The 15800-nt window shown below is 48.3% G+C and overlaps 1 long non-coding RNA gene across 1 annotated transcript; it reads left to right on the forward strand.

Moving 5' to 3' along the window:
* Window positions 1-883: 883 nt before the first annotated feature.
* On the forward strand, window positions 884-13291 carry LOC116971753. Its single transcript, XR_004411612.1, has 3 exons — window positions 884-895; window positions 13113-13121; window positions 13188-13291. It is a non-coding gene; the product is annotated as an uncharacterized LOC116971753 (long non-coding RNA).
* Window positions 13292-15800: the final 2509 nt, after the last annotated feature.

Consider the following 15800-nt stretch of genomic DNA (forward strand, 5'->3'; position numbering starts at 1 on the left):
GGCAGATGTTCACCTGCACCTCCTCCAACCTCACCTATTGCATCCGATGCTCTAGATGTCAGCTGCTCTACATCGGTGAGACCAAGCGTAGGCTTGGCGATCGCTTCGCCCAACACCTCCGCTCGGTGTGGAAAGAGGGAGAAAGCAAGGACTACCTGAAATTGGAGAAGTCAATGTTCATACCGCTGGGGAGTAAACTACCCAAGCGAAATATGAGGTGCTGCTCCTCCAATTTGCTGTGGGACTCACACTGGCCATGGAGGAGGCCCAGGACAGAAACGTTGGAATCATGCTTCTGCTGACTGGATAGCACGCAACAAACGCTTTTCACTGTACCTCGGTACAGGTGACAATAAACTAAACTGAACGAAAACAAAAAATTCCACAAACATTGTTTCTAATTTCATTGGAGCGAGAGGTCTGAAGAAGGGTCTCGACCCGAAAAGTCACCTATTCTTTTGGCTCCGGAGATGCTGTCTGACCCGCTGAGTTAATTCAGCATGTTTTGTCTATTTCCAAAATCATTCTCCTTATCTAAGGACTTCCTTATCTAAGCACCTCCTTATCTAAGCTTCTGATCTCTCACTACCAAGTTATGTGTCAATAAATGTACCATTTACTTTAGGAATCACCGTGTGAAGATGGCGGCACTGTGTGGTTTCAATTGCCATACAATATATCAACAGACCACACCTGGAGTATTGTGTGCAGTTTTGGTCCCCTAATTTGAGGAAGGACATTCTTGCTATTGAGGGAGTGCAGCCTAGGTTTACAAGGTTAATTCCCGGGATGGCGGGACTGTCATATGCTGAGAGAATGGAGCAGCTGGGCTTGAACACTCTGGAGTTTAGAAGGATGAGAGGGTATCTCATTGAAACATATAAGATTGTTAAGGGTTTGGACACGCTAGAGGCAAGAAACATGTTCCCGATGTTGGGGGAGTCCAGAACCAGGGGCCACAGTTTACGAATAAGGAGTAAGTCATTTAGAACGGAGACGAGGAAACACTTTTTCTCACAGAGAGTGATGAGTCTGTGGAATTCTCTGCCTCAGAGGGCGGTGGAGGCAGGTTCACTGGATGCTTTCAAGAGAGAGCTAGATAGGGCTCTTAAAAATAGCGGAGTCAGGGGATATGGGGAGAAGGCAAGAACGGGGTACTGATTGGGGATGATCAGCCATGATCACATTGAATGGCGGTGCTGGCTCAAAGGGCCAAATTGCATACTCCTGCACTATTGTCTATTATCTATTGTCTATTTCCCCTCAGTTCTTAGGTTTAGGGTTCGTTCAGTTTTATTATTAGTGCTATATCTTTTGCATTCTTATTTTTTTATGCCCTTGCAAATCAATGTTTCGAGTGTGGCCTCTCAATGTTTGGTACTCTGGCATTTTTCAGTCATAATCCGTATTGACAACATTAAAAGTCCACCGCAGATTTAGGATGTTGATGCAGAAACGCTCCTTCGTGGTGACTTGCATACAAATGAATAGTTTTACTGTAATTATCTTGGAACCATTTAAATTTGCATATTGAAGATCTCGCTCTAAGATGGAGGATTATCTTTAACACTGAAGCCAAAAACTTCAAAGAGAAACACTCATAAATTAATTTAACAATTCCGGCTCGTCGGATACTAAGCCTTGACTGTTAATTTCCATTCCATTTATTTATTCTGTAAATGACAGTAATTAATTAAAAAAAATATATTTAAGCAGCACAATGCAGTGCAAGGCATTTCTCTAAACTAGCCTCTTTTAACAGCTGACATTTTGAAAAAAATCCTAATTGAAAGAAATAGCTGTAAAATCTAATTAATCTCATTATTTTTGTACATGAATGCTTTAATATTTATTCAATTTTTCTTCTGAATCATAATAAGTTTGGGTGAAACCTTACAAATATAGTTAATCCTGTCTTGCCTTTTCTAATGCTGGTTTGTTATGCCACTGTTTTTGTTTGATCAGCAGAGGTTTTCAAGACTGTTGTGTCGATCTCCTGTAGATACATCCATTCATTAGCATAAAACCATATGCCACCGACCTACACGTTACAGAAAATGCCTGTGCAGGCATTCAAAACACCAGCTTGATGCATATTTAGTTTAGTTTAGTTTCGTTGAGAGATACAGTGCGTAAGCAGGCCCTTTGGCCCGCCGAGACCGTGCCGACCAGCGATCCCCGCACACTTAACACCATCCAGCGCATACAATTTACAATTATACCAAAGCCAATTAGCCTACAAACCTGCACGTCTTTGGAATGTGGGAGGAAACCAGAGCACCCAAAGAAAACTCACACAGGTCACAGGGAGAACATATAAACTCCGTACAGACAGCACTGGTGGTCAGTATCGAACCGGGATCACAGCTACTCTACAGCGAGGCAGTAGCTATATCAGCTACGCCATTGTGCCTCTCTTGATTTGTTTTCCTAAGATGTCTTTGCATTGAAATCAAAGAGGAAATTCACTTCCCTCTCTCCTCTCCCCCTCACTGGGATTAAAGAACTTGAGTCTGGTTTTATTTATTTCTCCAGGTTTCACGTCTTGCACATGGATTTGATGAAGTGTTTTCAAGTGTAAAATGTCCATATTAAGCTCATAAGGTCAAAAGGTCATAAGGAATAGGTGTAGCATTAGGCCATTCGGCCCACCAAGTCTACTCCGCCATTCAATCATGGCTGAACTATCTCTCCCTTCTAACCTCATTCTCCTGTCTACGCCCCATAACCTCTGACACCTGTACTAATCAAGAATCTATCTATCTCTGCCTTAAAAATATCCACTGATTTGTCCTCCACAGCCTTCTGTGGCAATGAATTCCACAGACTCACTACCGTCTGACTAAAGACATTTCTCCTCATCTCCTTCCTAAAAGAATGTCCTTTAATTCCAAGGCTATGACCTCTAGTCCTAGACTCTCCCACTAGTGGAAACATCCTTTCCACATCCACTGTATCCAAACCTTTCACTATTCTGTATGTTTCAATGAGGTACCCACTCATCCTTCTAAACTCCAGCGAGTACAGGCCCAGTGCTGACAAATGCTCCTCATAAGTTAACCTACTCATTCCTGGGACCATTCTTGTAAACCTCCTCTGGACCCTCTCCAGAGCCAGCTCATCCTTCCTCAGATATGGTGCTCTCAATATTTTCCACATCAGTTCTATAAATTCATTGCCTGGTGTTATTGTTTAAACAATTATTTATAAACCCTCAAATTTATCTTTGTAGAGTAAAGACTAACGAAAATGTAAAATATTCCGCTAGGATCAAAAACAGTACTCTGATTATGTGGAGATAGGAACTGCAGATGCTGGAATCTTGGGAAAACCACAAAGTGCTGGAGGAACTCAGCGAGTCAGGCAGCATCTCTGGAGGACGTGGACAGGTGACCATTAATGTCAGGACCTTTGGTCAGAGCCTGTTTCTTTACTCTTTCTAATAATGGTCTAGTTCAAAGTATGCTGGCTTCAATGCTCAGACCCGAGACGTCACTCAGTCTGAAGAAGGGTCTCGACCCGAAACGTCACCCATTCCTTCTCTCCAGAGATGCTGCCTGGCCCACTGAGTTACTCCAACATTTTGTGTATACTGGCTTCAAGTACAGTTCCCACAAAGGACGTTTCTGCCATTTATATATTGATCATCATCATAAGACTCGCTGTCTCAAAAAGGCAGCCAGCAACATCCGGGACCCACACCACCCTGGCCACGCTCTCATTTCACTCCTGCCATCGGGAAGAAGGTACGGGAGCCTGAATACTGTAACGTCCAGGTTCAGGACCAGCTTCTTCCCTACAGCCATCAAGCTCTTGAACAAACTCCAACTAAACTCCGAACTGCCTGGAATGCACGAGGGACTTTAGTCTTTGTTTTGTTTTTGCAATATATATATATATTTATTTATTTATTTAGTGCACTTTTTTTTGTAACATTTATTATATTATCTATTGAGTGCTGTGTTTACAAGCCTGTTGTGCTAGAGTTGCTACCTTACAGCGCCAGAGACCCGGGTTCAATCCTGACTACGGGTGCTGTCTGTGTTTGGAGATTTGTACGTTCCCCCTGTTACCTGCGTGGGTTTTCTCCGAGTGCTCCGATTTCCTCCCACATCCCAAAGACGTGCGGGTTTGCAGGTGAATCGGCTTCTAGAAATTGTCCCTAGCCTGCAGGATAGAATTAGTGTATGGGGTGATCATACATGATGGTCAGCGTGGACTCGATGGGCCGAAGGGCCATAAATTAAAATAAACTAAAGGGCAAACACCACAATTGTTGAAATCTGATTTAACTTCAGAGTGCAGCTGGTAGAGCTGCTGCCTCACAGCGCCAGAGACCCGGGTTCGATACTGACCTCGGGTGCTGTCTGTGTGGAGATTGCACGTTCTCCCTGTGACCGCGTGGATTTCTTCTGGGTGCCCCAAGGACGTGTGGGCTTCTAGGTTAATTGGTCTGAAAATTGCTCATAGTGTGTAGGGAGTGGATGAGAAATTGGGATAACAAGGTTTACGAGGTTAATTCCTGGGATGGCGGGACTGTCATATGCTGAGAGAATGGAGCGGCTGGGCTTGTACACTCTGGAGATTAGAAGGATGAGAAGGTTTCTTATTGAAACATATAGTTTTGGCACACTAGAAGCAGGAAACATGTTCCCAATGTTGGGGGAGTCCAGAACATTTAAGAATAAGGAGTAAGCCATTTAGAAAGGAGAAGAGGAAACACTTTTTCTCACAGAGAGTTGTGAGTCTGTGGAATTCTCTGCCTCAGAGGGCGGTGGAGGCAGGTTCTCTGGATGCTTTCAAGAGAGAGCTAGATAGGGCTCTTAAAAATAGCGGAGTCATGGGATATGGGGAGAAGGCAGGAACGGGGTACTGATTGGGGATGATCAGCCATGATCACATTGAATGGCTCGAAGGGCACCTATTGTCTATTGTCTATTGTCTGTTGTCTATAACCTAGAGCTAGTGTGGACGGGGATCGATGATCAGCTGAAGGGCCTGTATCCATGCTGTATCATTAAACTAAACTTGGGTAGCGTACACTCTCGCAGGATGAATATTGATTTCTTGAGCTTCAAGTAACCCTACATCCCCTCATTCTCCGTCTCTCCCCCACCCTAGTCATCATACCAGTTTTCACTGTCCACCTGTTTAGTTTCATTGCCTGTATAACACCTTCCCCACAGCCAACAATGGACCATTGTGGGCTCTACCTTACCTTGATCATCATTGCTGTTTGCATATCCATCATTCATTTGTTCTGTATCTCTCTGTATCGCCATCTATATCTCCCGTTTCCCTTTCCCCTGACTCTCTGTCTGAAGAAGGGTCTCGACCCGAAACGTCGCTGCTTGTTATTTAGTTTTTTAAATTTTAGCTTTAGAGGTAACAAACCCCTCGTCCCACTGAGTCCGTCCGCACCAACCAGCGATCCCTACACATTAACACTGTCCTGCACACACTGGGGACAATTTACACTTACACCAAGCCAATTAACCGACAAACCTGTACGTCTTCGGAGTGTGGGAGGAAAGCGAAGATCTCGGAGAAAACCCCACGCAGGTCACGGGGAGAACGTACAAACTCCGTACAGACAGCACCCGTAGTCGGGATCGAACCCGGGTAACTGGCGCCGTAAGGCAGCAACTCTACCGCTGCGCCACCGTGCCGCCCTTAGAGTTTCTCCAGAGATGCTGCCTGACCCGCTGAGTAACTCCAAGTTCAAGCTTCTTAGAATAAAGGGGAGGTCATTTAAGACTGAAGTGAGAAAAAAACTTTTGTGAATTTGTGGAATTCCCTGCCACAGAGGGCAGTGGAGGCCAAGTCACTGCATGGATTTAAGAGAGAGTTAGATAGAGCTCTAGGGGCTAGCGCAGTCAAGGGAAATGGGGAGAAGGCAGGCACGGGTTATTGATTGGGGACGATCAGCCATGATCACAATGAATGGCGGTGCTGGCTCGAAGGGCCGAATGGCCTCTTCCTGCACCTATTTTCTATGTTTCTATGTAAATGATACACACCATTGGCACATCAGGCAAAGTCGTGCAGAATTTACATTCTGGGTCAATGGCTATATGATGGAAGTGTTGCTCGATATTATGCATCAATGTGGCTTTCTACAATGTCCCCAGGTGTGAGTTTAACGCTTGCCTCAACTTAGCAATCACACCTGGTATAATTGGCATCAACTAAAGGAGGAAGAGTGTGTGCTAGAAATATGCAAAGCATTCAGATTGTGACCTTAATCAACTCTGCCGTTTTTTTAGCTCAAAGCTCCGGTCAACCTTTCAACCCCACATGGCTGACCACACATTCAACAGGAGGGAGTAACCCTGAATGTGCTTCTTAAAGGGATTCCTCCACTAATTACAATTGGTTGCTGGTTGATTTCTCCTGCCTTTTACTCCACATCGACCACCAGTTTAGTTTAGTTTAGCTCAAAGATACAGCGCGGATACAGGCCCTTCGGCCCGCCGAGCCCGTGCCGACCTTCGATCCCCGCACACTGGCAGTACCCTACACACACTGGGGACAATTTACAGTTATACCAAGCCAATTAACCTACAAACCTGTACGTCTCTGGAGTGTGGGAGGAAACCGAAGATCTCGGAGAAAACCCACGCAGGTCACGGGGAGAAGGTACAAACTGTGTACAGACAGCATACGTGGTCGGGAAGGAACCTGGATCTCCGGCGCTGTGAGGCAGCAACTCTACCGCTGCGCCACCGTGCCACACACACAGTGTCTAAAGGTGTACATTGCGACATTTACTAACTTCAAGGTCGTTGCATTGATAAATTGCTCTGGTGCACAGGAACAGTGGAAAGGAATTCATGAAAGGATGACTCATGGCTGAGAGAATGGAACAAATGAATGCAGTAGGTAGACACAAAACGCTGGAGTAACTCAGCAGCTCAGGCAGCATCTCTGGAGATAAAGGATAGGTGACGTTTCAGGTGGGAACCCTTCTTCAGTCTCGTTCGGCTGAGTTTGTGTCACGTGTACCGAGGTACAGTGAAAAGCTTTTGTTGCGTGCTAACCAGTCAGTGGAAAGGCATTGATTAGTACAGATGTCAGGGGTTATGGGGAGAAGGCAGGAGAATGGGGTGGAGAGGGAGAGATAGATCAGCCGTGATTGAATGTTGGAATAGACTTGATGGGCCGAATGGCCTAATTCTGCTCCTATCACTCATGTGCATGATGAAGGGAATAACGTTTAGTGCCAGATGAAGTCCAGTAAAGTCCCATTAGAGATAGGCTGAGGGTCTCCAATGAGGTAGATAGGAACTCAGGACCGCTCTCTGGTGCGGAAGTATGCAGACCTCCGACCCGAATCCTCACCTATTTCTTCTCTCCAGAGATGCTGCCTGACGCGCTGAGTTACTCCAGCATTTTGTGTTTACATATGGTAGACAGGCAGAACCTTCTGTGGGGTGGACAATCAGAACCTTTTTTTCCCAGGGTGGAAATGGCAAAGGCTGGAGGACACTGCTTGAAGGTGAGAGGGGCAATGTTCAATGGAGATGTGTGGGGCAGGTCTTTTTTACACAGAGGGTGGTGAGTGCCTGGAACACGTTGCCAAAGTTGGTGGCCGAGGCAGATCCGTTGGTGGTTGTAGATTAGGCAGGTGGACATGTAAGGAATGGAGGGATATGACTCATGTGCAGCCAGATGAGGGGTATATGGATAGGACAGGTTTGGGGGTATGTGGGCCAAACACAGGCAGGTGGGACTAGAGTAGATGGTCGGTGTGAGTAAGTTACATAGATACATAGAAAATAGGTGCAGGAGTAGGCCATTCGGCCCTTCGAGCCTGCACCGCCATTCAATATGATCGTGGCTGATCATCCAACTCAGTATCCCGTACCTGCCTTCTCTCCATACCCTCTGATCCTTTTAGCCACAAGGGCCACATCTAACTCCCTCTTAAATATAGCCAATGAACTGGCCTCAACTACCTTCTGTGGCAGAGAGTTCCAGAGATTCACCACTCTCTGTGTGAAAAATGTTTTTCTCATCTCGGTCTTAAAGGATTTCCCCTCTATCCTTAAGCTGTGACCCCTTGTCCTGGACTTCCCCAACATCGGGAACAATCTTCCTGTATCTAGCCTGTCCAACCCCTTAAGAATTTTGTGCGTTTCTATAAGATCCCCCCTCAATCTCTTAAATTCTAGTGTGTACAAGCCGAGTCTATCCAGTCTTTCTTCATATGAAAGTCCTGACATCCCAGGAATCAGTCTGGTGAACCTTCTCTGCGCTCCCTCTATGGCAATAATGTCCTTCATCAGATTTGGAGACCAAAACTGTACACAATACTCCAGGTGTGGTCTCACCAAGACCCTGTACAACTGCAGTAGAACCTCCCTGCTCCTATACTCAAATCCTTTTGCTATGAATGCTAACATACCATTCACTGGGCTGAAGGTTTGGGCTGAAGTTGGGCTGAAGGTTTCCACCCTGCATCACTCGATGACTCCATGACTCAATGAGATGAGATCAGCTTATCTTGGCATCATGATCAGCATGAACACGGTGGGCTGAAGGGCCTGTTCCTGTGATGTACTGTTCCATGTTCCATGTTCTGTTATGGTATCATAGGCTTCTCTGAAACCTGGACATCAACATATCTCCGTTTCAATCATGGTCTACTGGAAAAAATACCTTACAGTCCAATCTCTTTTATATTCTGCATTCCCGCTATTTCCAAGAGCAGACCTGAGCTACCATCTACCTCATTGGAGAACCTCGGACTATCTTTAATCAGACTGTACTGGACTTCAGTATTCATGTTATTGCTTATATCACGTATACTGTACACTGTGAATGGCTCGATTTGTAATCATGCATTGTCTTTCTGCTGACTAGTTAGCACGCAACAAAAAGCCTTTCACTGTACCTCAGTACATGTGACAATAAACTAAACTAAGCTAAACGAAAAAAATCAGATTCACTTAAAAAACAGTTGGGTGCTCCGGTTTCCTCCCACACTCGTAAGACGTACAGGTTTGTAGGTTAATTGTCTTTGGTAAAATTGTAAATTCTCCCTAGTGTGTGTTGGGTAGTGTTAGTGCGGGGATCGCTGGTCGGCACAGAATCAGTGGGCCGAAGGGCCTGTTTCCGCACTGCATCTCTAAACTAAACTAAACTAAACTAAAGCTGTCAATGCCTTTGCCAGCTACACTGCACTGGCCCTTTAAGAGTTGCAATCCAGATTCAGGCAGCACAGATGATCTTTAATATGCATCAGCCGCTCAGGATATTAACTCCCTAATACTGCATCCAGCCAATGAACAGAACAATTAGCACTGGCTGGATACTGTAATTCGTCAAGTATAGAGTCAGGGTAATGTTGGCCTGATGCCCCATAACTGTGAACTGGCGTTAGCTAATGGGTTAATCAGGTATACCGTCACACAGTGCGGAGACAGACCCTTCAGCCCAACCTGTCCACCCCGGCCAATACTACACTAGTCTCACCTGTCTGCAATTGGTCCATATCCCTCCAAACCTGTTCTATCCATGTACATGTCTTAACTGTTTCTTAAACAATGGGATAGTCCCAGCATCAACTATCTCCTCTGGCAGCTTGTTCCATACACCCACCACCCTTTGTGTGAAAAAGCTACCCCTCGGATTCCTATTAAATCTTTTCCCCTTCACCTTGAACCTATGTCCTCTGGTCCTCGATTCCCCTACTCTGGGCAAGAGACTGTTCATCTACCCGATCTATTCCTCTCATGATTTTATACAGCCGTGGCAGCCATGATTTAACCAGTTGAGTTCCCATCCGATTTTGATAAAATGACTTTGTTAAAATGTCAATCGTAATATTGTTTCACATTACAAATTTTTTTCAACCTATATTAAATCTTACCCTGTATTAAAATATAAGTTAGACATAAAATGCTGGAGTGACCGGCACGATGGCGCAGCGGTAGAGTTGCTACCTTTCAGCACTTACAGCGCTAGAGACCCGGGTTCGATCCTGACTACGGGTACTTGTCTGTACGGTGTTTGTACGTTCTCCCTGTGACCTGCGTGATGTTTTCTCCGAGACCTTCGCTTTCCTCCCACACTCCAAAGGCGTGCAGATTGGTAGGTTAACTGGCTTGGTATAAATGTAAATATTGTCCCTCGTGTGTGGAGGATAGTGTTGGTGTGCGGGGATCGCTGGTCCGTGCGGTCACGATGGGCTGAAGTTCCTGTTTCCACGCTGTGTCTCTAAACTAAACTAATACTGATTCGTTAAAAATTAAATTAAATTTAAAATTAAATATTAAAAATTATTATTAAAAATTGGACACAAAATGCTTCTTCTTCTTCTTGCGTATTGGCGTGCACAGCCTAAAGTTTTAGGACAACTTGTTTTATTTGAGCTTATTTGATTGTGCACGCCAGGTTGATTGCATTCGTCGAAACAGGGCGGACCACGTGAAGGTTGCAATCTCCCACCCCAACAATCTTCCACCCTCTCACACAAAATGCTGGAGTAACCCCCCCCCCCCCCCCCACCTCACCTGTATCCACCTATCACTCGTAAGGCTTTATCTTGCCTCCACTACTCTTCCAGCTTTACACCCACCCCGCCCCCCTCCCCCACACCTGACCACGTCAGCCTGAAGAAGGGTCTCGACCTGAAATGTCACCTATTCCTTCTCTCCAGGGTTGCTACCTGACCTGCTGAGTTACTGCAGCATTTTGTGGCTACCTTCAGTGTAGACAGGCATCTGCAGTCCCTTCCTACACTTGAAATATAAGTGGCCGAGTGAAGTGATCTTGAACTAAGAAGAATGGAATTTTCTTGTACATTAGGGCTCTGCTTGAACATTTAGATTAGCTGTTTTTATATATTGCATTTTCTCACTCACTCACTCACTCACTCACTCACTCACTCACTCACTCACTCACTCACTCACTCACTCACTCACTCACTCACTCACTCACTCACTCACTCACTCACTCACTCACTCACTCACTCACTCACTCACTCACTCACTCACTCACTCACCTGCTTGCTCATTCACTCACCCTCTCACTCTCTTTCTTTTTTTCCATTCCCAGTACTTTATTCAACAATTGCATATTACAGTGTACCAAAAGTACATAAATCTTCAATGGTCACAATACCTCAAGCAGTCATTATAGTGCAAAGCTACAATGCTCTCGACCCCTCGTGGCAACCAGCGTTCACGGAAAGCCTCCAGACTCCCTGTGGACACCGCATGTTCCCTCTCTAGGGACACGCGAGCACGGATGTAGGCCTGGGAGAGGGGCAGGCAGCCGCCTCTGGCGTGACCATCGACCGCCCGCTGCCTGGACCCGCGAATAACCATCTTGGCCAGGCCCAGGAGCAAACCGACAGGGAGATCCCACCTTCCCGACCGGCTCTCCCAAATCCCTGCTCTGTGCCCAAACACCAGGATCGTGGGATCCTGCAACCAGAACTTGAGGAGCAGCCCCGTTCAAATATGTGTACAGGGGCAGCAACCTCTCATACTCCATATACGCGTGGAACACGGTCTCTTCCTCGCCGCGGAAAATACAGGCGGCCGGCGAGCCCGTGAACTGACTCAAACGTTTATTACGCACCATGCCTTGTGCAACACTCTCCACCCCAGGTCCCCGATGTAAAGGGGGAGGACTCTCTTGTCGAGAGACCTCCACTGGGGACCGCCCCCGCCTTCAGATGGTAACACGGACCGCCAAGGCGTGCCCGGACGGAAGACGAAGGCAAGGAGGTGCAGAATGTGCAGGAGCGTTCTGTGCAGTATGCGTCTCTCTGCATCACGAAACGGCACGCTGGGCATCTCGGAAAGGCGGCTCATGTTGTGTGGAGCCGGCGCCCGGGAAATATCCCAGAGCCTGGGCCCATTGAGCAATCCCGACGGAGCGGGGGTAAGCTCAGTCAGAACGACTCCAAGCACACGCCTCTACTTGACACAGGGTGAGGATCGGCCACCCTCGCAGTTATAATCCCCTCTTCCCCCTGAGGAGCAACGCGCTGGCTGAAGATGACAAGAATCCTCACTCTTTACACATCACGGTAGAAGCTAGGCAGACGCCATGTGACGGGTCGACTGATGATCGCCATAGGGATCTGCAAACCCCCCCCCCCTTAGGCAACGGCCCCGGCAGAACAAATACGTGGCCAGAGCGTGCCATCTGGGAAGGGTGCTCTGGGTACACGTACCTCCGCAGAGTCCTGAGACGGAGAGCCGCCACCTGCGTACGCACGCAAGCATACCAAGGACTGGCCTCCCTCCTCTTACGCGAGACTCAGGACCGCTGCGGAAACCCAGTGCTTCCTCTCTCCCCAAAATAAACCCAATGGCCTCTTCTGTACCGTGGTTTGCATAGATAGAGGGGGCAGGACAAGAGTGGCCAGCCAGTACCATAACATGGAGGCCACCAGCTGGTTTATGACCAGCACCCTACCCTGGAAAGAAAGAACTCTGAGCAAGCCTGACCAGCGTCCCAGCCGGGCGATTACTTCCGTCTCCAGCTCCAGCCAGTTCACCGGCCAAGCATCCTCAGTGGGACTCAGGTAGACCCCCAGGTAGAGGAGGTGCGTGGTGCTCCATGCATACGATGTTATCTCCTCCTGCAGGGAGTCTACCTGCCACTGACCCACTAAAAGTCCAGAACACTTACTCCAGTTAATCCTGGCGGACGATGCAGCCGAGAAAACCCGCTGGCAATCACGCATCCTCCGCAGGTCACCAGGGTCAGTGAACGTGAGGAGTACATCATCGGCATAGGCCGAGAGAACCTCCTCCCACCCCCGGGCCAGGTAGAGCCAGGCCTGTCAACCGCCTCCGATGAAGACACAGGAACGGCTCCACACAGACCGAGTACAACTGACCAGATACGGGGCACCCCTGACGAACTCCCCTCCCAAAGTGAATGGGAGCCAACAACACACCATTAACCTTCACGAGACACTCCACTGCAGCGTACAAAAGCCGGACACGGGCCACAAAATACGGTCCAAATCCAAACGCCTGCAGCGTCCCGATAAGGTAGTCATGATCTACCCTGTCAAATGCCTTCTCCTGATCGAGGGACATAAAAGCAGCTGACTGACCAGCTGACTGACCAGTACCCTGAGATAGATGAATCAGGTCCCTAACCAGGTGGATGTTATCCTGAATAGATAACATCCAGGGACTGTATAGGACTCAGTTCAGTTGAGACACCACGGAGCCCAGGTGATTTGCCATCGCCTGTGCAAAAACGTTGTACTCTGTACAGAGGAGAGAGACCGGGCGCCAGTTCTTCAACATGCGGAGTTCGCCCTTCCTGGGCAGCAGGACAATGACTGCCCTCTACGCCACGAGAGGGGCATCTCCCCGGTCGCCATGCCATGCTCTCCCCCAGAACCAACATGTAGTCACCCCCCAGGATATCCCAGAAGCTCTAACAAATTCTACCGTCAACCCATCCAGCCCAGGGGACTTTCCCCTCCTGAACTGGTCAGGGCACCAGTCAACTCCTCCAATGATAAGGGGTCATCAAAGAGTTCAAACACCTCTCTGTCTACAGTCGGAAGACCCTCCCACAGGACCCGCTGAGCCTCCCCGCTGAATCCATTCGCGGAGAACAGAGCCTGCAAACAGCGTGGGACCTCTCAAGCTGCAGGTCCCTCAGTGCTTCTTTCCTCTGCTGATACTCTCCCCACTCGCAGGAGTCCTCACCAACCCGACCCAGGCGAGACTCCACGTCGAGTTAAGGGCCTGTCCCACCCGCATGCGATTGCATGCGTCTAGCGCAACCAAACGTACGGCCTCGCGGGGCCAGTCCCATTTCGATCGGCGGAGGCGTACGGAGTTGTGCAGGGCTGGTCCCGGCATCGCGCGGGGCTCCAAAAATCTTGCACTGTTCGACAATTTCACGCGTCAACGGCCTATCGGCCTGCAGGCGCATTGAGGCCGTACGCAGCGTCTCGACGCCTTACGCAGCGTCTTGACGTCGTACGCAGCGTCTTGATGGCGTACGCCTAGCGTGTGCCGTTGCGTGATGAAGTCACCGCCCGACGCCGTGCGACATCCAAATTCAGTCGGCCTGCCTTCTGCCCAGCTGATTGGTGAGTTTGACGTAAATTACGTCACGCGCGAACTTTGTGAGTACTTAGCGCGTACTTAGCGCGTACTTACCGCGAACTTAGCACGAACTCAGCGCAAACTCCGCTTCCGTTTGGTCGCGCTAGACGCATGCAATCGCATGCCGGTGGGACAGGCCCTTAACTCTCTCTCTCTCGAGTCGCTGAACCGCCACGTCCCGCCTTCCGGCCGACTCCCACGTGTACTCCGGACAAAATAGACGGATGTAAGCCTTCCCCACATCCCACCACCGCCTAAGGGAATTGAAGCCCCTCTGCCTCTCTCTCCACTTCACCCAAAACCGACTGAATGACTCCCGGAATCGACGATCCTCCAGCAGCCGGTTATTAAAGCGCCAGTACGCGGACCCAGCCCGTGTGCTCGCTGGATTAAAGTCCACTCGCACCAGACAGTGGTCCGAGCAGGGCACTGGCTGCATAGAGGCCGCCGAGACACGAGAGACATGGAGATGTACTCCGGAGATGTACATGCCATCGATACGCGAACCACCCCCTCTCATACCTCCGCAAAAAAGCGTTGGAATCAGGGCAGAGATTCCGCCACGCATCAACCAACTCCAAGGAATCAATCAAATTGCCTGTCCCGCTGAGTTACTCTAGCATTTAGCATCTGTCTTCAGAATGTTTTAATATATCATAATTAACATGAAGGGCAACTAGCAACTGCTTCAGTGCTGAGCAGGTTAAGTAGAATAGTAGCTATGTTACAATTGGATGCAGATACCATTCTAACTATCTGCAACCTTTGGGGGGGGGAAAACAATACACTATTTGCATAATCTGGATACTGTAGAAACAACAATATTGCCATGGTAACGGCAAAGTCTACAGCACAGGAGCTAATCGGGGCCAGGAACTGGAGATGAACATAAATGTGTCTTTGTGTGGGAAACAGCCACCTGCTGAGTGGGTTTCACAAGCGGCATTGATCACTGGAATAAAAACTACGCAGTACAAAAAAATAGAAGCAAGCCACCGGGGCCTCTGAAATGGAGTTCAAGGAGTTCAAACATGATGTAATGACCTATTGGATCAACAGTGAATCTGCTTTAATATGGAACTGTTACAGTGTCTACCAAGGGTTTAATTAGTATTGTGTAGGAAGGAACTGCAGGTGCAGGTTTAAACCGAAGGTAGACGCAAAATGTCGGAGTAGCTGGGCGGGACAGGCAGCATCTCTGGAGAGGAGGAATGGGTCGAGATCCTTCTTCAGATTGCTCTTGTGAAATGGTCTGAAGAAGGGTCTCGAGCCGAAACGTTACCGCATGATGGCAGCCTCGTCAATAGTCTGTCTCAACCATTTTCTTCTTTGTTTTTACTTAGTCTGTTATTAAAAGTATTTTTTAATGTATCGTTAGTTGTATATTATGTAGGGGCAGGGGAAACCTTTCTTTTTTTTATTTCTTTCCTCGACGGAGATGTGACTTTTTCCGTGTCGTATCTCCGTCTGCACTGCGGCCTAACATCGTGGAGCTGGCGGTCCCTTTTCTGTGGCTCGACTCCGGGAGCTCCAACCGCGGGAGCCTGCGGACTTAATATCGTGGAGCTCGCTTAGGTTAGGTTAGGTTAGGGACCGACTTCGGGAGCTGCAAATGCGGGAGCTTCGACCACCCCGATCGCGGGAACTTCGATCGCCCCGACGTGGGAGCTTCGATCGCCGGCTGTGGGAGCTTCGATCGCC

Source organism: Amblyraja radiata, chromosome 4, assembly GCF_010909765.2.
Source record: "Amblyraja radiata isolate CabotCenter1 chromosome 4, sAmbRad1.1.pri, whole genome shotgun sequence".
NCBI lineage: Eukaryota > Metazoa > Chordata > Chondrichthyes > Rajiformes > Rajidae > Amblyraja > Amblyraja radiata.